General features: G+C 42.9%; 1 protein-coding gene across 1 annotated transcript in view; it reads right to left on the bottom strand.

Annotated features, from left to right (window-relative positions):
* Nucleotides 1-26,873, bottom strand: part of LOC126419661 (uncharacterized) — a 733,764-nt gene that overhangs the window by 295,474 nt on the left and 411,417 nt on the right. The gene's annotated exons all lie outside the window — the stretch shown is intronic.

The following is a 26,873-nucleotide window of genomic DNA, read 5'->3' as shown; positions in this document are numbered from 1 at the left end:
TGAGGTGTTGATAATGGCTTATTTGTCGCGTTAAAAGCATTCTTGACTGATGTAAACTCTTCACATCCAATCTCCAAAATAACTAAAGCTCATGACCGTTATATTGTGTATTTAAAGCACATCATATTCCAGTTGTAGAAACACAGGTATGTACGTACTATGTACGTTTGTTTATATCGCACAAATCCTTCTTTGTGGGGTGGTTTTTTTGTGAGGGTATTTTGGTAAAAAAAATTGTAGCCACTCGTTGATATCGTCTCGTGTTGATATCGTCACACATAAGGAAAGTAGGTGACAGAGGGCATCCTTATCATTGTTTCCAAATTGCCTTTTTGCAACAAATGATGATCTTTGTTATCGTGGGATGTTAATCTTGACCGTAATGTGATCAATGCAAATTGAAACTGTGTGTCGCACGGGGACACGCACTCGCAACATTACCCAATCAATCAAGGTTTCTAGTTCGTGTCCCGGTCAGACAAATAGCTACAATCTGCCGAGAAGTTACAAAACAGTACACATTCCACTGCAGAGTTAACAACTGGTCCTAAATTGTCATTAAATTTTGTGAAGAGGTCTTTGTGGATCAAGTGTAATAGAACACGCAGCAACTCATGCGAAAAATGTGAGGCTTGGAAACGAGGACCCAGTACACTACTGCCTGCCCTGACCGTGTCTAAAGCACTGAATTCATCTCCTACGACGGCGTGATCCCACTTTGTCTTCACAATTATGGTCGATTAAGGGAGCAAGGATATTTCACAATTCTACTAAATAAAGTCGATCACAAAGTTAGTTAAGTACATATAGTTGCTTAAAGACCCTCAGTCATATTAACGAAGAAGCTGGCAGATCCAATAGAATAAAAGGCACCGAAATATATGGGAAAGTGGGTACCACACAGTTATTACTGGATCGGTAGACAACACTAGGTCAGTCCGAAAAACCGTACATGTAAGTAGTCAAAGAACACACAGTGAAGAAATAAAATACGTAACTGATGGCGAGCGGGAGATATATTAATGGCAGCACTTGGCAGTAAAAAGTGACAGATTACATATGTGGCGGCATGAGGACGTCGGCCGTCGTAAGGCGATTGTAATTGTTATCATAATTGTGGATGGGATGATTGTCGCCGTTAGCAAACAAGAAAATCATGGATCATTTCTCCGACCAACTGACAATTTACGAATGCAGTAATGCCTCCAAGTTTTTCATGTGAAAACTCTTAAACCTTTTTTAAATGAAACGGACATGTCTGTGCGTGAGACCTCAGATGTTTAGTCCCATAGTGCTCAGAGCCATTTTTGATAGCACAGATGGCGCTGGTATCGCGCACACAAGGTAAAAGAGGGCAGTGCATCGGTGGAACAGTCACGGAACAGTCATGTGAAAATGTTTCCAAAGTGGTTGTGGCCCCACGACGGGAATTAACGGACTTTCAATGCGAAATGATATTTGGAGCTAGACGTATGGGACATTCCATTTCGTAAATCGTTAGAGAGTTCAATATTCCGAGATCCACAATGTCAAGAGCGTGCCGAGAATACAAAATTTCAGGCACGGACAACGCAGAGATTGTCGCCCTTCGATTAACGACCGAGGGCAGCGGCGTTTGCACACAGTTGCCAGTGCTAACAGACAAGCAACACTACGTAAAATAACAGGCGTTTATTGGCTATGGTAGCAGACTACCGAAGCGAATGCCTTTGCTAACAGCACGACGTCACCTGCAGCGCCTCTCCTGGATTCGTGACCATATCGGTTGGACCCTAGACGAGTCGAAAACCGTGGCCGTGTTAGATGAGTACCGATTTCAGTTGGTAAGAACTGATGTTAGGGTTAAAGTGTGGCGCAAAACTCACGAAGGCATGGATCCAACAACGCACTGGGCAAACTGGTGGTGGCTGCATAATTGTACGGGCTGTGTTTGCATGGAATGGTGCAGCCATTCATGGACTTAATGTTCCCAAACAACGATAGAATTTTTGTGCATGACAATGCACCATGTCATCGGGCCACAGTTGTTAGCGATTTGTTTGAAGAACATTCTTGTCACCTCCAGAGAACGATTTGGCCACCCAGATCGTCCGACATGAGCCCCATCAAACATTTATCAGATCAGTTCGCGCACAAAACCCTTCACCGGTGACACTTTCTCAGTTACGGAGGGAGAGCTCTTGATGTGGGGGCAATTTAACGCCTCGGGTTTGGAAGAGAACGGCCGACTGCAAAGAGGGGTTTCTCAAAGCCATTCCATACCGTGGTCATTAGCACAGTTACTGGACACCTTGCTTACTTTGGTTGCCAAGCATTGACTTCTCCGAAAGGCTAGAACTTCTGCGACGGCTCTAGGTGTATTTATGCGCGAAGGACCGTTCATACTTAGCACTTTCGGCTCCATTATAAAACGCCGTCTTCCCGATAGTTATTAATCTGCACCCAAGAAAAATTGTGTACAATAACTCTATACCGGGTGTGTTTCGTTCACCCTCGCAACACAAATAAAATGACTAATCAAATTATAGGCAAAATTAAATGATATTATTGGTTGCCTCAATGGCTTATTGATTTATAATAATTACCACAATTCACCTGAGACGATAATATTTTGCCACGCCTGGAGGGCGTAGCGTAACACTTGTACGTTAAGTTATATGTTGTATGCTGTTATTGCTGAAAACTAGTCTTTAGGAAGTTTCCATCCTCTGTGGCTTGTCGAACTTCATTACCGATGTAATATTTCAGTAAATGGTAACAAGAAAGAAACAATCTCATGGTGGTCTACAAAAATTTATTCAATCAAGAATCGGCTTTCTGAAACTTCCTGGAAATCGGCTTTCTGTTTCTTATTCCATCTTCACATGACAACTGACTGTCGCAACCGAGAATTCAACAACCTTAAGGTAGACAATTCTTTTACATGACACAAGAGTTACGAGCTTTAAATATTTTACACCGAAATAAAAATAGATAAGAATAATCAAAATCGAATAAGCTTATCCTCTGAGCACAGTTGATTTCCAAAACTTGAGGAATCTAGAGAAAAGTTTACATTTGTTAAGAGTAGTAGCGTAACTACTTGCTATCATCGGAATAAACACAAAACAAGTAGTGAAAACATTCAGTTATTTATGTCATAGAAGATTGGCAAATTATAGAACATACCAGAAGCAGATTAACGAAGGAAAAATTTTTTCTTCTGTGAAGGAGGTTTGGAGTGTGACAGAGAATAGATGTATGAATGGAAATGTGGATGTGGTGCACAATCCTGTGTTGCAGAGAATCGTGGACCTACACAACGACTAGACGCATAAAAATATGTACTGCTTTCTTTCATTATAACTGATGCGAAACACATCATTAAGATGCTAAAGCAGCAAATTTCACTTTTATTTACTTGATGAGTCATCTGTGTGCTCTGTTATTATTTATCTCCACTCTGTTATACCTATATGTTTTTTATCATGAGATGGTTCTTATGCTTTGTGAAATACCATTCTGACTATTTGAATGATTTGAGAATGGGCCCTAACCCGAAACTAGCTATCAAGTAAATCAGTGTGAAATTTGTAACTTTGGCTGTTTTCCTGTTGTACTGATTAACACACATTGCTCCCCTGTTATTACTCCAGCATGATGGAAGTTCGCGCGTCATCGATTGTTGGAAACTGCATTAATCATTTTAATTTTGTTTTGATATGGATTCTGGTTCCAATTTTCAGCAGTTTAGCACGTGAACTCACAGTCAGATAGGATGTTCACTATAGGCGACATAATCGCCTTAAGAGATTCAGTAACTGTACTGAAATATGGGATTATTTGCATTTATTGTTCAGTCTCAGTTACAGATTTTTAATTAGATTACATGTTTCGATCATTCTGTATTATCTTCAGATCTAAGTAGTTGGGTCAGCAATCCATCTCGTCTATTCAGTAGCACGTTTCAGATTACACAGTCCAGTACTCTGATATCTGACGCTGAATAGACAAGGTGGGCTGCTGACGCAACTACTTAGATCTGAACGTGATTCAGAGTGATCGAAACATGTAATCTAATTAAAAATCTGCAACTGCGACTGATCAATAAATGAAAACTATCTTAAATTAGAAAATGTGTTGTTGCGCACATCTTGTTGGCATTCGCCCGTTGCCATTTTCCGTGCATTCATTACGCTTCACTCACAAAAATTCAGATATCTTCTGAGAGGGGTAGTGTTGTATCCATATCTGGCAGCGAGGAACAGGAGGAGACGTTTGATCTACCGCCGATTGAGGGTATCGATATGACTAGCATAGAGCACGTTGCTGGAGATAGAGCCCGACGGTGCCAAAGGAAAGCCAGCGAATGATAACGACGCATGCGTTTATAGTGATCCTGTTTCTGCTTGATGGGATATCTTGGACGCACAGTACACCGACATCGCGATTGTGAAACCTGCCGCTAATGGATTATTCTTGTTGAGGCTAGCCAAAGGTCAGCTGCTGCGTGTAGTGGGGGAAGTCCCCAGATTGATTGCTGTGAACAGTTAGTTGCCTGCCTGCTCTATTTCCCTAAATATATGCGTCGAATGTTTTGTAAAGAAATACTGTGTTGCGGAACAATCGTGCTACGCGCTTCTACGAAGAATAAATCGAAACGTCTTGTCTGAAATAATAGCTGTACCTGGTCTCTTATTTTACGCTTTATCTCTTTCGTCAGCTATTTAGTTGGAAAACATCTAATTTATTTTCTTGAACAGTCAGACACTTTAATATTTTGCTGAATACTCCAGTCATAAGCTGGGTAATCTTACACTGAATTACTATTTTTTTTCTTGTTTCGCTTGTGGAAAGGAGCAAAATAAGTAGGATCTCTTCACATATTACACTTTATTCTGCTGTTTTGCTCATAAAATATGAAATAAATCGTCAGCATATAATGAACTGTCTTGTGGTCTTTTCTGTACTTCTCATCATACCTTTTAACGCAATTATCGTGCTAAAGAATCTCTTTCTAGTATTTCAGTTCTCTTATTATCTGACTATTATGTTCCAAACGATCAAGGCCAGTATTTAGGAACTGAAAGTGCGTTGTTCAGGAAGGAGGGAAGATTAATAACATCCCATCGACGACGAAGGTCATTAGAGCCAAGGCATAAACTCTGTTGAGAGAGGGAGGAAGAAGATAATTGGCATTTTCCTTTTCGCAGAACTCATCTTTGACATTTGCCTTACACGAGTTAGAAAAATCACAGAAAACTTACGTCGTTGTGGGCAGACGAGGATTTGAACCCCGTCCCCAGAACCTGAATCTATCGCCCTACCACTGTGGAACTTACATCAGTTTTCAACCGTACTAATGCGTGTTGCCGCCTTCTCTTTGCCGTATCCGATTGCTCACCTTGAATTACGTCACGTCTCGGTATTTATTGTATGTTGGAATACAACAAAGAATTACTTGGTCTACCTATTCCTCCATGGCCACCCACCCGTATATCATTCACAGTACAGTCAAAATTAATACCACAGCTGTACAATTGTTTATTTTCCCCACAATCTCTCCATTTCTCAGAGCAGCTATCGATTTTTGAATAGTTTTCGCCTACTCGACATATGTCAACAGCATAATAACAATGTGTTTTCGGTCAGGCTTCCAAAAGGCGTCACTCGAACCGTGGCACCAACTTCGCTGCACTATTTCCTTACGTCGGTCACACGTTCTAAAACGGAGTGGAACAAATAATCTTCTACTTCGCCGGTATTTAGAATGCAACACGGCAACTCTACAAATTATCACATGGAACTTCGTAATGAGGGAGGCCACAGCTGCTGAATTTCATAATGAACGGAAGAAAAATGAACCTGCAATAGTCACTAAGTAACCTTCGAGTGACGTTCCAGATTTCTACGCAGGTTCAAGATTATTTACACAATAGACACGACACAGCAAGCCGGTTTGCCTGGATTAAACTTTGAATTAGGAACTTATAACTTACCCATTTTAAGCTTTGCTTCTATGTGATCTTTAATAAACATGTGTTCAACAGTCTTCTAAAACTGAACTGTTTAAGTTCTGCAAAGTTGTGCAGTTAATAAACGAAGTATCTTATTAATACTGGAATAACATACTTATTTGGTGTGCAATACAGCTCACTGCCATCACAACAAACTGAAAGCAGGTACTATCCACTGCTCTAAACTTTTATAAGACATAAAATAAGCTTAGTTCTGAAAAACCTATTTAGTTTTTGGGAAGAAATCTAGATTATTTTTCACTCTTAATTTTAGTTGCACTGTTTGTTTTTGAACCGTTGAACACACAATATTTTAATCTTAATGCAATTTCATATCTACGTTAAACTTATTCCATTATTCCAGTAATTAAAGTTTAGTTTATATAGTGTCAATTCTCCAACTTACTGCACAGACCTTGGTAGCATATTCGGAAGCCGTCTTATTTGATCCTCTCAGTTAATGATTTTTTGTGAGTTTGCTAAATCACTTCATATCAATACAAGGCTATTTACTGTTAAAATCGACACCCCATTCCTTTCCCTATTTCTTTCTTGTCAACAATTTTGTGACTGGTTCGATGTAGCCTATTACGAATTACTCTAGCGTCAGCCTCTTAATTTCAGAGTAGCGCTTGCATCTCAAGTCCTTAATTATTTGGTGGATAAATTCCGATCTCTTGTTTTACAATACAGTTTTTACTCTTAACAGCTCCATCAAATACTTTGGATTATTCCATGATGCCTTAACGCATGCTCTGTCACCTATCCGTTCCGTTCTTCATTTCAGTGTTTTCCACATTTTCCTCTCCTCGATGATTCTGCAGAAACCCCCTCATTTCTTATCAATTCACTTTTTCAACGTCATTTTGTCTTACGATATCTCGGAGGCTTCGATTCTTTTCTTCTCCGGTTGTCCCAATCCATGATTCGCTGCCACATACCGCTGTGCTCAAATCGTACATTTCCAGAAATTTCGTCCTCAAAGACCAATCTTTGATACTAGTATACTTCTATTTGTGAGTAATGCCCTACTTTCCAGTATTTCTCATATCCTCCTTGCAGCGTCCGTCAGGCACAATTTTGCTTCTGAGACAGCAAAATTCTTTCACTTCTGGGTCCCCGCTTCCGCTACTCCTTCCCACTTTCGTCTTACTTCGGTTTACTCTCAGTCCATAGTTTGCACTCATGGACAATTCATTCCACTCAACAGGTGCTGCAGTTCTTTCTCACTTTCACTGACATTAGCAATTTCAACAATGTATATTGTTATTGATATCCTTTCATCCTGAATTTTAATCCCACTCCTGAATCTATTATTTCCGCCATTGCGACTACGATATATAGACTGAATAGTAGGAGCAAAAAACTAAATCCGTGTCTTACACCTTGTTCAGATCGAGCATTTCGTTCTTGGTACACCATTTCTATTTTGCCTCTCTCGGTTCTCGTACATATTGCATATTATCATTCTTTCCTTACTGTTAACACCTATTTTCCCGAGAACTTCGAATACCTTGAAGCATTTTGCTTTGTCTATAGCTTTCCTAGGTAGTCAAACCCTAAGAAAGGTAACGCGTTTTATTCTTATGCTTTCACTAGGAAGCCCAACGTCAGAACTACCTCACTGACGCCTTTATCTCTCCGAAAGCTGAAGTGAATATCTTACAGGTTCTCAATTTTCTTCTTCTTTCTTCTGTATATTATTCTTGTCAGCAAGACTGCTTGTCAGCAATTTAGATGCGTTGGTTTAAAGCTGATTGTGTGATAGTTCTCGTACTTACCTGGGCTTGCTATCTTCGGAATTGTGAAGATGATACATTTCCGAAAGTTTGACGATATATCTCCAGACTTACAGATACAGCACACTAAACTGAACAGTCATTACTTGCCACTTCCTCCAGTAGTTTTAGAAATTGCAAACAAATGATATCTATGCCTACTGTCTTATTTTCTCACAAGCCTTCCAGACCTCTGTCAAATTGTAATAGTGTAAGGTGGTCATGTCATTTTGGGTTTTCTATGTTATTGATGAGCACGTCAGGGAGAGGGGGCAAGTTACGTTGCCATTAAGTAATTTTTGGTCTTTTCGAGGCACAGTCATTGCCTCTGCAGTCTGATAAATCCTTAGTTGAAGCGCGATTAGTGATGGACGTATTCTGTAGTCCTGTGTTGACCTGTAATTGTGTATAGAAGTAGCGTCTTTGATTAGTCATCAGAACTCTTCTTGGTCCCACTTTTGAAACACGGCACAGATTAAATTTTGATTAACGATCAGCATTGGCGGCCGAAGACTTCCGGCATGAGAAGTCACCTTCATTCTGCCAATGGCCTTATCAAAGAGGGCGGAGGAGCCGACTGATGTTCAGGGCACTCTCTTGTCATTGGTGTAGAAAACTGCCCCTAAAGGAGGAACAGTCAGCAATAATCAACGGCATGAGAACGCAGAAGGTAATGGAAACAACTACATTAAAACACACAACGTGTATCCACAGGACATGTGGTCCGTAACTGAAAAAGTGTCATGGTGATTTCTACATTGGCAACAAATTCTGGAATAGTCCCCCATTCGGATACGTGGGAGGAGCTGTCAAATCCTGCGAAGTAACACTTTCACAGTTATGGGCGGCTGCAGAGGCAGCATGGTTCAGTATTTCTGCAGGGACTTCCAACGAAATGTTGCGTCCATGCCATGTAGAGCTGCTGCGTTACGTCAGGCAAAAGGATGCCCGACACTATTTTAGGAGGTATCCCGTTGAGTTTTGTCACGTCCTTGTATACGCGTATATAACAGGGACTTCAGTTATCCATAATATGTTCTCCTCTACTGTTTACAACTTTTCAATTCCGCGACTGTAGAAATCACGTTGTTTTGAGACGAAGAACTCGTCGATCCATGTCTGGAGCGTATTCTCATCCGGAAAGTAAGTTCCTTGAAGGCTGTTCGAAAGAGAGTGGAAAAGATGGAAATCTGAGGGAGCAAGATCAGGTCAATAAAGTGGGTGCGGAATGAATTCAGAACCCGTCTCGTGTATAGTGTTTGTTGTCAGTCTAGCAGAAGACGAACAGCCTTTATCGTGGGCTAGTATCACTGCATTGCCGTCTTCCTGGTCGTTGGTCTCGGAGACGTCTCATCTGCTGACAGTAAATGTCAGCAGTGACTGTTACAAGTCGGGGAAGCAATTCGTAGTACACGACACCGTCGTTGTCCCTCCAGATGCATAGCAGTAACTTTTTTAGATTCGTGCTGGTCTTTTACGGGGAGTTGCTGCTTCCTTTGGTCTGAGCCATTCCTATCTACTCCTTACGTCAGCATAAAGACAGCATTTCTGTGCACATATGGCCATCAGCAGATTTTTGTGATTTTTGGCTTAGAGCATGCGGTACCCTTATAGGCGAATTTGATACTTCTCTATTGCATTCAAATGTCGCACGGCGATGGAATGATCACACTTCATCACTTCTTCCATTTCCTGAGTTGGCTTTGATCATTGTGGGTTAATGCTTTTAAACGATCTTCATCAAATGCCGAAGATCTTCCAGAAACGGGGAGAGTCACTAATGTCAAAACAATCCACCCTATAAAGAGAAAACCATTTTGTTGCAATGCTATTTCTAGTGACACTATCCCCATACACTAAGCAGATATTTCTAGCTGCCTTCGCTGCTGTCACACCGCTGTTGAACTTAAATATGTCGGAAATATTCCGCTTTCTCCAATTGGCACTCTATTTTCTAGCGTCCACAGCTCCACTCGCTATCTCCAAATGACAAAATGACAATACGTAAACTCAAATAACAGTGAACTACAAACAAAAAATGAAAAACGGTAAATAAACCCATAGCAACCGGAATATCACCATGAAAAACAAAAACGCTACGAACTTATGCACCTATCTAATTTTTACAGGTTCAGTGAGCATGAGACGCATCGTTATCAGATGCCACTTTTTTCCTCTACGTGTTGGTAAGTTGACCCAACGACATCGCTTATGACGCATGGGATCTTCGACATCAAACTGCGGATCAGTGGAGACGCGTGGCCTGGTCGACTTAATCACTTTACTTATTACACCAGGTCGATGTTTCATCCGGATAGCTGTCATCTAGGCCATCGTCTGCTCAAAACATGCACTGCGCTATGGACGCAGGAGGGTGGGCAGTATTGCACTATGGGAGACATGAAGCTGGGCTTCCACGGAATGTGCGGTAGTAATCGAAGGTACTACGGAAGCTATGGATTATATGAACATCACTACAGACTACCAGCATCCCTTCATGCTTGATGTCTTTGCCATAGGAGAAGGCAAGGTACCTGTGTCAGAAGGCCAGAGGCACGCTACGCTAATTTACAGGCACTGGTGGAGAACTCATGCTAATGTCTCGGCCACCACGCTATCGGGCGCCAGGTTCACAAACCACCGGCCCCTAGGCACGGGAATTGTGTGGTCTGTTCGTAGACATCTGATGTTACATACCCGTACAATGCTACAACCTGACCACGATATTACTGCTTGGCTCCCATTGCCTTTGCTGGAAACATGTGATTACGTTCAATAAAGAAGTGCAGTGGTGACTAAGGAAAACGCATAGCACTGTGATCGCCTTCGGGGTAGTTGTGTATGTATTGTCAAGTTGTTCGTCGTGTTCCCGTGGAATACCACGCAAAAAAATCACAAGTCGACCGAAGAGCCATATGCATTGTGGTCGACTAATACCAAGGACTTGTCAATTCGACTCCACGCAGAAGCGCTAATGTATTGCGTTCCAGAGGTGTACCAAGGTGACCAAAGTGGTCATAATGTTTTCGTTCATCGGTGTATGTTACTTGAGTCATTTCCTGATACATGCTTGACAAGTTTGACGCGGACCTCTAAATGCACTGCAGCTGATGCGTAGCGCTACGAAGCAAAGAGCACGGCTGTGCATGCACGTAATAGGCTGACACAACAGTAGTTCGTGGCTGAATTTACACTTCCATCTACGCGTAATGATCCTGACGGGACTTTCAATACTGTCCGTTCGCCACGTTAATCTCTGCCAATGGCTTCATTATAATGTGATAACATTCCTTTGTCAAATTTCTGGAGAGCTTTCACTCGACGCACATAAACACCACAGAATGGTTTGACATTCCCTTTTATTTTAGTTTACTGACAGAGTATGTTACAATTCCTGCCCCACGCCGGCCGCTGTGGCCGAGTGGCTCTAGGCGTTTCGGTCCGGAACCGAGCTGCTACGGTCGCAGTTTCGAATCCTGCCTCGGGCATGGATGTGTGTGATGTCCTTGGGTTAGTTAGGTTTAAGTAGTTCTAAGTTTGGGGGATTGATGACCTCAGATGTTAAGTCCCATAGTGCTTAGAGCAATTTGAACCATTTGAATCTGCTCCACGTCATTACGGGATTCGGTACCACACAGAAATCATACAATGTAGTTGCTTCTCTGTTACTTCTTTTAGGCCGCAGCTTGTGGTCGTGCGGGAGCGTTCTCGCTTCCCGCGCCCGGGTCAGGGATTTTCTCTGCCTCGTGATGCCTGGGTGTTGTGTGATGTTCTTAGGTTACTTAGGTTTAAGTAGTTCTAATTTTTGGGGGACTGATGACCATAGCTGTTAAGTCCCATAGTGCTCAGAGCCATTTGAACCATTTGTTACTTCTTTGGTGGTCTGCCTCCACATTTATTGCCGTCTGGGACGGAGTGATTTTCTCCGCTCGGGGACTGCGGGGATTGCGAAGAATCAATTGGATGTGTATTCACATAAGAATTATGTACAACGTATGAACAATCGAAAGTAATATTGTCATAAACTGGAAGACCTGCAGCCGTCCTTACGATGTTATTTATTATATAGCTACCAGTTTCTGAGATTCAGTAAACCATCTCCAGGCCTTAACTGCGGCTCCCATCAGTGGCCATTACCTATGAATTGGTTTCCGACTGTAACAACGACTGGAGTTAACCCGCACAGTGTCACTAAAGGCTTGAAGATGGTGTACTGAATCACCGAAAGTGGTTCCTACATGATAAATAACACCGAAAGGACGGCTGCAGGCGTTCCATTTTCTTACAAAAGTGAACGGTCGAAGTCCCTCAACCGTTCAGTCACAAGGATGGACAAAAAAAAGTAAGATTTGCATTGGAACTCACTTGTTAGCTGCTTTATGATGTGCATTTGTTGAAGCGTGCTACAAGGTAGTGGTGGATACGCAATAATTCAAACGACCTGTTTCTCATTTTAAATTTTATCGTGTCACCTTCATAAATTACACTTAGGTAGAACTTTTACGCGAGAACCTGTTTAGGATAGTGGGTTTACCACAATTGATACAGTGTAAAATGCGTTGTTCCCTCATTTCTTGAAATTCAAGTTTACGTGTGTGTATTGTGTTGATTACTTGTTTGACCTTGAGTAAAATCTACCTGCATTACTCGCGGCGGGTAGTAAAATTTAGAGTAGCTACTCCTGAATTATCGTGTAGTAACAGTGGTCTTTTCTCCCCGACACGAAGTTCGAGCGTAGGTGAATCTGCGGGACCACACTTCGTCGTAGAGATCAAGATATTAATAAAGGCGGTTTCCAGCATTTTCTGGCCGTTAAAATCGTGCCCTGCTCACGATCGCTCATGAAAATCATACGTAAGGCTATCACACTACCACTGAGAGACTTTCAGACAACAGACAGATTATAAAAAAGGTTTTTACTGTGCCTAATGGACAACTTCCAATCAAGTTTATATAATCCGACGACTAAAGGGAAGGCAGCATTGCTGTGTTCTTAGGGATAATCAGTAAGAAATTTTTAAAAAAGAGGTTCAAAGAGGACGTACGAAGTAGTAAGTATTGGGAGAAGTATTCTACGCTCATTAAACTTTTGAAGTTTACAATTATCACATCGCGAATATAGAATAAGATAACAAAATCCACATAAGAAATAATCTCGACTAATGCCTCAAAATAATGCAAGAGGATGCACAGAATGTCATAGAAAAATACACGAAAACAAGAAATAATCAAATACGAATCAAAATCATCTCATTGCTAAATTTGTGTTAATTAAAGCATAGTCAAGGACTGACGGTGTGCATCATACAAATAGTCAATAGTTAGAAACACTGTAAAAACGTTACGAGATACAATGGTGGAAAATACGTTTTATATATTACGTTGGTAAGTGTGTAAGGAGCTGGAAAGCAGCTAGATTTAGCTGTCGTAAGCCGGATACACAGGTAATGCAGAAACAACACACTTTGTGTATATTAAACACGCAGTGCTATGTTTTGTATCCCGCCTGGAAGGCGGCGCGTGGATCTGCTCCTGAAAACTGAAGGGTAGGCCGAATGTAGGATGCTAGGAGGAGCAGGTGAGGTAGAACACTTGGTACTGCAATTAAAAGTGGTTTTACTTAACTTTGACTGAGATGAGCACGTAGGTGCGAAGCCGTACGGGTATCAACGCTGACTGCTACTAGTAGGTGGACAAACTATAATTGAAGTAACTGAAGCAACAAATTCTGTAGTGGCCCGCTATGAAGTAGAAACAATGTTGCTCGGTCGTCTCCTCGGAATCAACTGGGCAGAATCTGGAGCGGCGCTCGTAGAGCTGCACAGCGCAGGCTAGCGGGCGCTGTCGTCGGTGTCGGTGTCGTAGTGCCAACCTAGCAGAGCGCACCTACGTTGTGGCATTGTAGCTATCGACACCACACCATAAACTGCCAGAAGGTTTACAGCTTTTTGTGTGTAAATATCTCAAGCCGTTAAATGGTTCATAAATTTTGAGGAATATATAAATATTTCAAAAGTATTTAAATTGCACATATAGTGTGTTGGATGACACATTTTTGCCGCTTTAGACTCTCTGTGCTGCATCAGTTGAAACAGAAAGTGCACCAAAGATTTTAAATTTGTTCTTTAAAGATATAAAGTCTCTTGTGTTGTCGTTGGCAATGCCCTGTCAATAACAACATTATTTTTGCGACGAATTCTAGTTGAACAGGGATACTCCATTAAACTTGGCGAACTGTTGTGCACATGGGATTTAAGATACCTCTGATTCATCCAAGAATTCTCAAAGACTAATTATTATTCATACTTAGCAGCAGAGGATGAATTATGTTTACGGTGGGTGTATAGTGATTACATTTCCGATGTGCAGTCGGAGACGTCAGTAGAGAGACTACTGGAAATCTTTGGAGATCCTCAAGGAATTTCAGCAACCTGTGCTTCACAGTACAACAAAAAACCAGTCCAAAGTTAAAAAAATTAATGTAATCTCTATGCGATGTAGCTATTCGTTGCACTTTTTTGACATGGTTTTTGACGTCTTTATTAACACCATTTTTGACCAGGTTACGATGATTTTTAAAATGGGTCTCGGCTCGGAAATAGTCATCGAGGGAATAAAAAAAAGTAAAATTTGCAACTTTGTACTGGTTTTTCGTTGCACTGATTAAAAGAAGTTGCTGACCCGCAGCTACCCCAGTATACCGGATGTTCGTAATGTGTGCTTCTGTTGGACCAGTTTCCTTCCTCCTGCAACATTTCCCGTGTTCTTCACACAAGGTCGTCATAAATGTGAACTCATTCGTGAATTTTGGAAGGGTTAAATATAGTTACAAATTATTTCGCCCTCACTGATATTTCATGCATTATTAGGCGTCATTTGGACGCGCGAATTGTTCGCGTGTTTTGGTGTCTTTTGGACTGCAAATGAAAACGACGCACCTCTAAGGAAAAGAGTTCTACAGCGCCTATAAGTCACCTTGAGGGTTCAAGAAAGCACCTTGTTTTCTGGTGAGAGTCTCAGACTCTCTGACAGATGATGCCACTGTTAAGTTTTCGCCAGTGCCTCTGCTCGTCATTTAAAGACGGTGGAGTTGACTTGCTGGAAAACCCCGGCAGAGTGGGTCACAGCAGGCACCACACAGCGGTTTTTAATACTTACTTTCCGGCAACTCTCATGGCATGGGGAAAACCCTTAAAGAGTACAATTAACGTAGTTGTCATCATTCCCAGTACTGCTTGTGCCGTAGGTGTTATAACAGCCAGAGACACCTTGCCGTAAGAATGTCACGTGGAGTCGCAGTATCTCACCGATATTTTTTGTTCTTGGTTTCTCCAATCCGAAGACTGGTTTGCGCAGATCTCCACACCAGCCTGCTTTGCGCAGTTGTCTTTAACTTCGCATAACTGCAGCAATGCACATTCACATGAAAAGATTCGCCGTGAAATAGAATGAACAGAAGCAATAGAGTGAGAAGAAACGAAAATTCCAGAAAGGTTCTATGCTCTTGTGTCGGAAGACAAACGGGAATATCATTCACATATTTGTTTATCTAGGCTTGTAGTGAATAGATATAATAGGGGTAATGTATTTCAAAGTTGACGGCATTGTCAGGTGACCCTTTGCTCAGTGAAAAGCATCGGATGTGGTGCAGAATTTGCTTACTCGAACTTTGTAAATACCAATCTAAATTGTGTATTTTTTTTAGTTTAAGTGCATGCTAAGGTAATTTGAAATCCCATTTCATTAACTAATACACTACTGGCCATTAAAATCGCTACACCACGAAGATGACGTGCTACAGTGGCCAAATTTAACCGACAGGAAGAAGATACTGTGATATGCAAATGATTAGCTTTTCAGAGCATTCACACAAGGTTGGCGCCGGTGGCGACACCTACAACGTGCTGACATGAGGAAAGTTTCCAACCGATTTCTCATACACAAACAGCAGTTGACCGTCGTTGCCTGGTGAAACGTTGTTGTGATGCCTCGAGTAAGGAGGAGAAATGCGTACCATCACGTTTCCGACTTTGATAAAGATCGGATTGTAGCCTATCGCGATTGCGGTTTATCGTATCGCGACATTAATGCTCGCGTTGGTCGAGATCCAATGACTGTTAGCAGAATATGGAATCGGTGGGTTCAGGAGGGTAATACGGAACGTCGTGCTGGATCTCAAAGGCCTCGTATCACTAGCAGCCGAGATGACAGGCATCTTATACGCATGGCTACAACGGATGGTGAAGCCACGTCTCGATCCCTGAGTCAACAGATGGGAACGTTTGAAAGACAAGAACCATCTGCACGAACAGTTCGACGACATTTGCAGCAGCATGGACTATCAGCTCGGAGACCATGGCTGTGGTTACCCTTAACGCTGCATCACAAACAGTAGCGCTTGCGATGGTATACTCAGCGACGAACCTGGATGCACGAATAGCAAAACGTCATTTTTCCGTTGAATCCAGGTTCTGTTTACAGCATCATGATGGTCGCATCCGTGTTTGGTGACATTGCGTTCAACGCACATTGGAAGCGTGTATTCGTCATCGCCATACTGGCGTATCACCCGGTATGGGGTGCTATTGGTTACACGTCTCTGTCACCTCTTGTTCACACTGACGGTACTTTGGACAGTGGACGTTACATTTGAGATGTGTTACGACCCGTGGCTCTACCCTTCATTAGATCCCTGCGAAACCCTACATTTCAGCAGGATAATGCACGACCACACGTTGCAGGTCCTGTACGGGCGTTTCTGGATACAGAAAATGTTCAACTGCTGCCCTGGCCAGCACATTCTCCAGATCTCTCACCAATTGAGATCTGGTCAATGATGGCCCAGCAACTGGTTCGTCACAATACTCGTCACTCACTACTCTTGATGAACTGTGATATCGTGTTGAAGCTGCATGGGCAACTGTACCCGTACATGCCATCCAAGCTCTGTTTGACTCAATGCTCAGGCGTATGAAGGCCGTTATTACGGCCAGAAGTGGTTGTTCTGGGTACTGATTTCTCAGGATCTCTGCACCCAAATTGGGTGAAAATGAATTCACATGTCAGTTCTAGTATAATATATTTGTCCAGCGAATACCCGTTTATCACCTTCATTTATTCTTGGTGTAGCGATTTTAATGGCCAGTAGTGTATAAGACATGAAATACAGAACTTCTGAATTACGTTTTTCCGTGTTTAGTAATAAAAGGGATACGTGTTATGCCACAAATTTGTTTTCTACATTAAATGGTGACGACCAACTGCAGTAATTTGTGTGGTTAGTTTTTGCTTTATTTTTAAGTTTTATTACGAAATCGAGCGCACCTTTGCGGTATTGTAGTTTTTTTTTGTTATCTGTTACACACCGTAACCTACAAAACAGGAGACGGCTGGCGTCTCGTGACAGGGCAGAAGACACGTTGCGGGACTCTGGTATCCCGTCAGCAACGGGTCGTCCTCTCTTAAGAGCGCATATTAGTCTCGCCTGTGACAGTTATACTCTTGTTACGAGCACCAAGCTGCACGGCTTCCCTTCGCCCTTTACGGCGGGACACTGTTGCGTCTGACAGTTCTCGTAGATAAACATAATGTTACTGCTGCACCCTGCCGCGTTCGTATGTAACTAATCTGTCTATGTATATACATATAGGAGACTGGTTGTTAGTTGTTTGTCATGCAAATTTACAGTTTTATTCCGTTCTTGATGAAATATTGCACACTTTACTTCAAGACAAAAGGAATTTCACTGTCTACATAGTAATCGAAACATATTTGTACGAAATATGTAAAGGGGAAAGGTTATTACCAAAACTCTCCAGAAGCTCTTAGCTGATCTATTTAAAATTTCTACAGGATCCTTTAATGATCGTGGTAACCTGACTGTCATTCACGTCGCGAGAATATATTACAGCAGCAATACCTGTGCCGTGAGATGTCATTAGATCGCGGGTCGATTAAAAGACTGAAGAGAAACCTAGCTTCCCGAACTGTGACGTAAACTGTTCGAATAGTTCAAGCTGTGCTGAAAGACAGCCCTACTTGAAACAGTGGAAACTGAGCTGAAAAAGTAGGAAACGAATTCGCAAAAAAAGTAATGAAATGTAGGTTAATTCTTACAGAGAAGAGAACAGCAACCAGCCACTATTAATACTGCTATTTATTTAGGTAAATAGCGCCGTTACCGGTTTAGAACTGGCAAGTTCATCATCAGACGGCTGTTCACATGATTTTCAAGATACTCTTTACATTATCGTCCGTTTTTGATTTTTATTATTCCACTGTGGCGAAGTATTTTTGGTGTGTTGTTGCAGTCGAAAATTCCGCGCGATTTTGCAGGATTGTATTTTTCGCATATTTCTAAATATATATTAGGAATAAGCGAAAAATACAATCCTGCAACTTCGCAACAAAATGTATTAGGAAAATGCGAAAAATACAATCCTGCAACTTCGCAACAAAATCGCGCGGAATTTTCGACGGCAACAACACACCAAATACTTCGCCACAGTGGAATAATAAAATTAAAAAACGGACGATAATGTAAAGTGTATCTTGAAAATCATGTGAACAGCCGTCTGAAGATGAACTTGCCAGTTCGAAACCGGTAACGGCGCTATTTACCTAAATAAATAGCAGTGTTAATAGTGGCTGGTTGCTGTTCTCTTCTCTGTAAGAATTAACCTACATTAATTGTACACAGCCACGGTCTCACCATGTCAGTTTTAGACAAAATAGCATAAGTAATGAAATACTTATCTAAAATGTAACAACAGACGGCTCAACTAATCACGTTTTCATACGGGTGAAGATGTATTAATTCGTCGCATTCCGTTGACAGTGATTCAGATAGGCCCTTCGTTTTAAAGCGACTGTACATTCCCGTACGGCTTACGTTCGCTATGAGTATCAACAAGGCACAGGCCAATCACTGTGTGTGCCAGCTATTAAACATCTCGGACAACGCCGGGCGCTGCAGCTGGTATAAAAAGTATTTGTGATAATATAAGCTAGCAATCACAAAATGTCCTCTGTTTCATTGCGACGCGTGTAGAGCTTTTCATATTTCAATCCATGTCGATTATAAATGTAGTGAGCTACATAGCACTGTTAATGCGCAACTGATAACGATCAGACTTTGCGTTTTATCTGTCAGTGCAAATAACTTTATCGAATTATTTGGTATATTCTGCTTTGTACGCAGAAAGGAATACGTATTTTATAATGTCAGCAATGATTACGGTTCTGTAGTGCTGTTAGTGATCCATAAGATTTTGTTACTGTTATTCGCGTTTTATTTAGCGCTTGTAATTCCTCCAGTGCAATACAAAACGCGGTTTCTTCATGTTACGTTTTGCAGCACAATGTTTAATGCTGTCCACTAGCTAGCATGATATCATGTAAATGATTTCCTCCCTTATCGAATTGCATACCACGAGATCGACTGGATCAAAGTGTTACTTTCCGCCACAAATTTTGATTTTAAGCAAGTCCCTGTTTATCCTTCAAGCACGATCTGAGCTTTGTATGCTGTCCAACCCCAACAGGTATAACATTCTCGTTCATTCGGCCAGAAGCGCTATGTCGTCTCCGCACTTGAGTGCTGGTTTCTATTCCCTTTGCCATTTTTTTCTCATTCCGACATTTTGTTTCACCTAATTGCTTCTTCGAAGAGCAAGCTCCACAATTGACTGCCATCCTACCACTTCTTAACATGTACTTCTCGATCTTGACCTTGCACAATTACTACCCCCACTTTCGTGGATTTTGTAGAATATTCGTCAGCTTATGAACTACAGCCCACCTTATTCTACCTTACGTAGCTGATCCACTAATGTTAGGAAAGTCTTGTGGTGGTACAGACCCTTTTTCTGTATCGTTTATCGCTGCTACGACGTAATTTTAAGTATTAGATAACAGATGAAATGGTCTATATGTGCGATGTAAATTCTTTTATGTTTCAAGAGTGGCACAGCAGCTAAGCGGTAGCCGGAGAGCTCTTCAACCTTGTGCGAAATGTTGGCGTCGCCGGACGTACACTTCAAAGAGACGACGGCTGCGCGCGAGTAGAAGATACCGGAAGTTTCCTGTAGGCGCTATGGCTTGTGTTAATGAAACAATGTAAAACTGTTTCAAAATGGAAATGAAATAATGCTCAGTTTTGTAATAGCCACGCTTGCTGACACATGTATGTTAAGTTACTCAAGTGGCAGTAGTTTGTGCGTAGTGTTCTGAAGGGAACAAAAGACAGTTTGTGTCGTCGGAAAAGAAGACAAAAGTGCGTATGCAACTAGTTATTGTATAAAATAGTGGACTAAAAAATATTTGTCTATGATATGTTTGAGACTATGCTAGAAAATAATTTTTTGAATGAAAATTTAAATTCTATTTCGAAGCCAGTGGGGAGTGATAGTTAATCTCAGCTAGGTCATGAAGACTTGTTGCAAACGGTCAACACTGAAATATATAGAAAATGATGGTGAAAGATAGTGTATCTATGGAAAGTGATCAGTCTGCCCATTGAGAAGCGAATAAAGTGATTACGAATTACCATAAGATACAATTAGTGTCAGTGTTCTCATGACTTAGATGATACTGCACGAGGTCGCTCAGTCTTTGGCTGGGGTTCGATCCTTACTGTCGTCCCATGCCCAGCTTTTGTATCGGTCTCTTGCTCGGTTTTAGGAAACTAAACAAAGAACGTGTTTGACGACACCGTCTCTTCCAGATTGATTGAATTTGCTCGCGCAACGGTCTGATTGTGTAATTTCAATGTTAATAAGTCGGAAACGAAACATTGTATCGAGTTTTTTTCTAAACAATTATTTCCCAGCACAACTTTCCCTGCAACACATTTGCAAGCTTTTCACACTTATTATCTCAGTGGCGTTCACTGTGATAGGATACCGCTATTTTTTTTTTTTTTGTATGTTGCACGTTGCTCGAGGCGCAATGCTCGACCTGCTTCTCCGGCAGTTTTTCCCTTCTTGAAGCACGAGATTGGTGGTGGAGGTGAGTGTATTCAAACAAATTTTGTTGATTTGTTGCAGTTCACTATCTGATCAAAAGTATCGGAACACCACTATGTAATGGGGAACGGGCTACTACATGTTTCGAGAGACGGACCAAACAGTGTAAAAGAAGGCAGTAGAATTGTCAGTAGCAGCAGAATGAGTCGGTCAGGAGTAACGGATCCTTCAGGAGCATGACTCTTCTGAAGCCGTTGGTGGTGTGATTGTGAAGAGGATACACAAATAAACACAGTCCTTACGTACTGACGAACGGGCACCATCGAGTGTAGCGAAGAGTGATTGTAAAAATCACGTGAAATCAGCGGAACGAAACGGCAGTCAAGCTGGCAGAAACGTTAAAAAGATTCGGTTCAGTGGTCGAGAAGCTTCTCATAAGACACACATTACTGAAGTCTATGCTAAGCGACGCTTGAGATGGTGTAAAGAGCGGTGCTACAGGACGGTGAATGAGTGGAAACGATGGATCACGCTGTACCCTGTTCCAATCCGGTGGAATGTTTTGGGTTTGGAGGAAGTTTGGAGGACCTATCAAAAGTATGATAACCGCATTTCGTCGCGCGGATGTGCAGAAAGAGTGTTAATGAGGTTCTGAAAGATAGGACACGGATGTTGAGCAATGGCGACTCCAGTGCCGTAGCCGACTGCGCTAGATGTTGTCGATTGAGGCACTATGACGTGAGAATCTCGATAGAGCTGATCCCACAGATTCTTGATTGCGTTTAAATCCTGGGTCTTTTGTGGCCAGGGGAGTACGGTAAACTTATCCTGGTGCTCTTCGAACCAAACACGTACACTGCGGGCTGTGCGACACGATGCATTGTCCTGCTGGTAGATGGCATCGTACAAGGAAAAGCCAACTGTATGTAAGATAAACGCTTCCTTTGGTTGATCCACTGTGCAAGGAAAACTTTCGCCAGATCGTAACGCTGCCTCATCCGGCCTGGATCCGTACGACGATTGTTGCAGGGCCATAGAAGCCAACGGCCATATCTCCGATAGAGCACAAAACGTGCCTCCTCTGAAAAGGCGTCCGCCCCCGGTATCTGTGCGGTCAGCGCGACAGAATTTCAATCCTAAGGGCCCGTGTTCGATTCCCGGTTTGATCGGAGAATTTCTCCGCTCAGGGACTGGGTGTTGTCCTACTCATCATCGTTTCATCGCCATCGACGCGCAAGTCACCGAAGTAGCGTGTCGTGAGATCGAAAGACTTGCACACGGCGAACGGTCTACCCAGTGGAAGGCCCTAACCACAAGACATTTTTATCGCCTCTCAGTGGACGTCCAGCTACGGTACTGGCGTGCAAATTCTAGCCTTCGTGGCCGATGAATAGCATTCAGTATGAGTGCCTGAACCAGGTACCTGCTGCTGAGGGCCACAGCCGGGCGCGCTGGCCGAGCGGTTCTAGGTGCTTCAGTCCGGAACCACGTGAATGTTACGGTCGCAGGTTCGAATCCTGCCTCGGGCATGGATCTGTGTGATGTCCTTGGATTAGATGGGTTTAAGTAGTTCTAAGTTCTAGGGGACTGATGACCTTAGATGTTAAGTCCCATAGTGCTCAGATCCATTTGAACCATTCTTTTGAAGGGCCATAGGTAGCAACATGCCCCGAAAGGTCACTGAGGACACACTATTGGTAGTCCTTTGGTTCATTTGGGTGGTCAGGTGCTCAAAAATTGTTTGGGTGCTCGCAATCGTCGTTCACCGTGAAACATCCCCTTTGAAAAATTGATGAATTACTGTGCTGATAAACGTCTTACGTTACTTGATTTTCAAACAGCTGAGCAGAACGGAATGTACTCAGACATTTCGCTCTTTACTTTTTCTGATCAACACTAAACTGACACACAATATTTTTAGCGCAACGCAATCTGACTTTCAATAATCCCTACAAAAGAATGGCCCTGACCAACAATAACCTATACCTTTCATGAATCACTTACCTCAGAAAAATCTTCGATACTCGAACTACTCCAATACAGCTAAATAAAAGATTCTAACTACTGAAGGCACTAACTACTGATAGGCATAGTCAGCAAATGAAAAATTTTGATAGAGAACAAACAATATATTTACCTTAATAATGTTCAAAAGTCATAATATATATATGAGTTCATGACATCCAGTCTTACAATTCTCTCTCTCTCTCTGATGAACACACGTCCAGATCATCTCTCTCCCCACATCCACCACTGCTGGCGGCTCACCGCCAACTGAGCAACGTTATGCGCTGTTCACATCCAACTGCCCAACACTACAATAGCGAATATTCCAACAATGCTAACCAGCCACAAGCTGCACACAGTACAGCCAGTGATTTTCATACAGAGCGCTACGTGGCGTTACCAACATAAAAACCTAAACAGCCCACTTACAACCGCTGTCGTCAATGACCCGTGGTGCACCAGTTGCCTCGGCACCGGTTTTGGATAGCGCCATTTTGAAATGCATGATGTACTTTAAGCACGGCGAAGAAGGAACAGTTTACAGACTTAGCCGTTTCGGAAACTCTTTCAGCCAAGGCTAGAAAGCCAATGGTTATGTCACATAGTTGTGCGATTCTTATTGAATATCTGTGACAGAGGTCGGTTTGAGACGATTACGCATAACTTTCCAGTCCGTGGACACCCTTTTTCGTAATTTTGGAAGTATCAAACGGCTCTTGATTACATCACAGGTAAATCGCCCCGCTCCCACACAACGACAATGACTGCACTATTTCTCGCGTACTCCGCTAATCTTTATGTAGCTAGTGCAGCCACCTGCCGTCTATGAGTGTTTATTTCATGTAGACGTCGAACATAGGCGATGCTCACATTAACGTGACTGGACGATGTATTTCTCTGATTTACAATTTCTTGGACCTTATGCTAAAGTGTTGTGCTAGGCACTGATGTAAATTGTGGTGTCACCGCCAGACACCACACTTGCTAGGTGGTAGCTTAAATCGGCCGCGGTCCATTTAATACATGTCGGACCCGCGTGTCGCCACTGTGTAATCGCAGACCTAGCGCCACCACCAAGGCAGGTCTCGTGATACGAGAAAGCACTCGCCCCAGTTGTATGAGAACCTAGCTACCGACCAGATGTACGAAGCCTTTCTCTCTCATTAACCGAGAGACAGAATAGCCATCAGCTAAGTTAATGGCTACGAACTAGCAATGCGACATTAGCCATACAGTGATTGTACTTAAAGTCTTCTGTGTATCGTCAAGATCGATGTACCACAAGGAATAAGTAAAGTTAAGTATTAAACCTGCTCCGTACTTTTCTTCCTAACATTAATTACGTATCCTGTTCCAGTACTTCACGCCCGTCTGCGTTAGTCTAGCTTGCCTTTTCAGCCATCTCAACTTCACGGTGTCGGCCCAGCTACCGACACAACATTGGCGACGAGATAAAAGAGTTCTTTCTGATTGCTTACATTTAATTGTGTCATGGCTTCGCCACATTCTCCAGATGTACTGTCCGAATTTTATCGCTTGCAGAATCAGCAGACGCAGGCGTTACTGGATGCCCTTGGACAGCTCGTCCAGGGTCAACGTACCATTCAAACCGATGCGGCCGCCGCCGCTTCTTCGCTACCGCTGCCACTAAACGCTGTTGCACCTCCCTTTCGACCATACGTGGCAGCCGATGAGACCTGGCACGAGTGGTCTCGCCAGTTCAACTTTCATCTAGCAGCCTACAGAATTCAAGGTAAAGAGCGGCAGCCGTTTTTGCTTTCTTGTGTCGGTGTGTCCACATACCGTGTGATAGTGAAATTGTTTCCCCGACGCGACGTAGCAACTCTGTCCTACGAGGAAATTTTGTCTGCATTAGATGCCTATTTCAAAGAAACAGTTAATGTGGTTGCAAAACGGTATACGTTCTTTCGTACAAAACGTACGGCCGGTCAAACTAATAGGGAGTGGGTAGCAACATTGCAAGGACTTACTAGGGACTGTGCCTTTGAATGTGACTGTGGTCTTTCTTATTCAGATACAATGGTGCGTGATGCAATTGCACAGAACGTTTCTGATGTTCGCATACGGGAGCAAATTTTGAAACTAGTTAATCCCTCCCTTCAACAAGTGATAGACATATTGGATAGACAGGACACACTTGACTGTGCTCAGGAATCTTTTGAAACTTCGCCAGCCGTGTGTAACATTAACCGGCCCGCTGGACGCGCTGCGCGGCCCGGTAACCGGGCCTCGCGCACGTCCGCACAGCTGCCGCCGCGCGCTAAGCCACGTGTGCCGCGCCGGCCCACAACTGTAGTGAAATCATGCCCGCGGTGTGCTACTAGACATTCGCGTGAACGTTGCCCGTCACGCCAAGCTATTTGCTTTTTCTGCAATAAGAAAGGACATGTTCAAAGTGTTTGCCAGAAAAAGCTCAGATCAGACAATCACGATCATTCCAGGCCCTTTGCTTCGCGCCGGAATCGAACCAACGACACTCAGGCTCGTGGACCTTCGCCTATGGACATTCATGTCGTTAATTCCGCTTCGTCCAGTGACACTTTCTCTAACAGTAACTGTGTTCGTCCCACAAAAACTGTGCGTCGACGTCGCCGGAAATCACGTCAATTAGCAAGTGATTCTGTACCAGTGTCTGTTCCAATTGCACAAAACAGTCGCTCTTGTCGTCAGCAGAACAATAAACTTTTTGTGGACTTAGACTTTGAAGGCAAAGTGATACCATTCCAGCTCGATACCGGAGCTGCAGTTTCATTGCTCAATCATGACACGTACAAACAACTGGGCAAACCTCCGTTGCGTTCCGCAAATGTTAAGCTAACTACATATTCCGGACAGACAATTCCTGTGTTAGGACAGTGCAGCCTTCTTGCAACATACAAGGGACAAACAAAACTTGTGTCATTTTACGTTCTTCGTTCTTCTTTTGCAGTGAACTTGTTTGGTCTAGATTTATTTAAGTTGTTTAACATGTCTATTGTAAATCAGGTGCTATCAGTGAATCAAACTGTGCCTTCAGACAGTGTTTCTAGTGTCTGTGAAGAATTTGCAGACATTTTTGCACCGGGCTTAGGTTGCGCTAAAAACTATGAAGCACATTTGGAACTGGAAGGAAACGCGCGACCGAAATTTTTCAGAGCGCGCAATGTTCCCCACGCATTGCGTCAGGAGGTCGCAAGAACATTGAACAATGTAGAATCACAAGGTGTGAGTGAATGTGCGCAATGCCTCTTTCATTTCAGCTCCGCTTCATCGCTTACGCCGTACCGGTGTTCCGTTTCTCTGGACGACGGAATGCGAACGCGCCTTTCGCCAGTTGAAATCGGCGTTGCTTTCTAATACTTGCCTTACGCCATTCGATCCCCAGAAACCCCTTTTGTTGATGGTAGCTGCATCGGATTTCGGGATCGGTGCTGTGCTTGCGCACAAAGTTGGCTCCCATGATCGCCCTATTGCCTTTGCGTCCAAATTGCTCTCGTCTGCGCAAAGAAATTATTCACAGATAGAGAAAGAAGCTTTGGCTCTCGTGTTTGGTGTTACTAAGTTCCATGATTTCTTGTATGGTCGTCACTTTACCATCATCACAGACCACAAACCTTTGACATCGCTTTTTCATCCGACCAAGCCTGTACCTCCACGTACAGCGCAGAAATTCGTTCGCTGGTCTATTTTCCTCTCGCAGTACCGCTACAATATCTTGTATCGGTCCACTGCTAAGCACGGAAACGCCGATGCGTTGTCCCGTTTGCCTGTTGCTGAGGATAAAGCATTCGATTCTTCCGAACTTGCTTGCATGTTCATTGATTCGGAAACCGATGAAGTGGTCGAATCGTTTCCGATTGATTTTCGTCGTGTCGCTACAGCCACAGCTGCTGACCCTGTCCTTGCTACTGTTTTACGTTTTGTTGCTACGCAATGGCCTTTGTCAAAGTCTCGGATCGAGGATCCGTTGGTTCGCCGATTTTTTGCTCACAAGGAGAGACTTTTTGTTCGACGTGGTGTTTTGTTGTTGCGTTCTGATAATGATCAGTCCAGAGTCGTGGTCCCACGTTCGTTACAGTCCTCTGTTTTACGGCTTCTTCACCAAGGACATTGGGGTACAGTGCGAA

Source organism: Schistocerca serialis, chromosome 9 (assembly GCF_023864345.2).
Source record: "Schistocerca serialis cubense isolate TAMUIC-IGC-003099 chromosome 9, iqSchSeri2.2, whole genome shotgun sequence".
Classification (NCBI taxonomy): Eukaryota; Metazoa; Arthropoda; class Insecta; order Orthoptera; family Acrididae; genus Schistocerca; species Schistocerca serialis.
The sequence above is the reverse complement of the archived record's forward strand: the minus strand, read 5'-3'. Positions and strand labels throughout refer to the sequence as shown.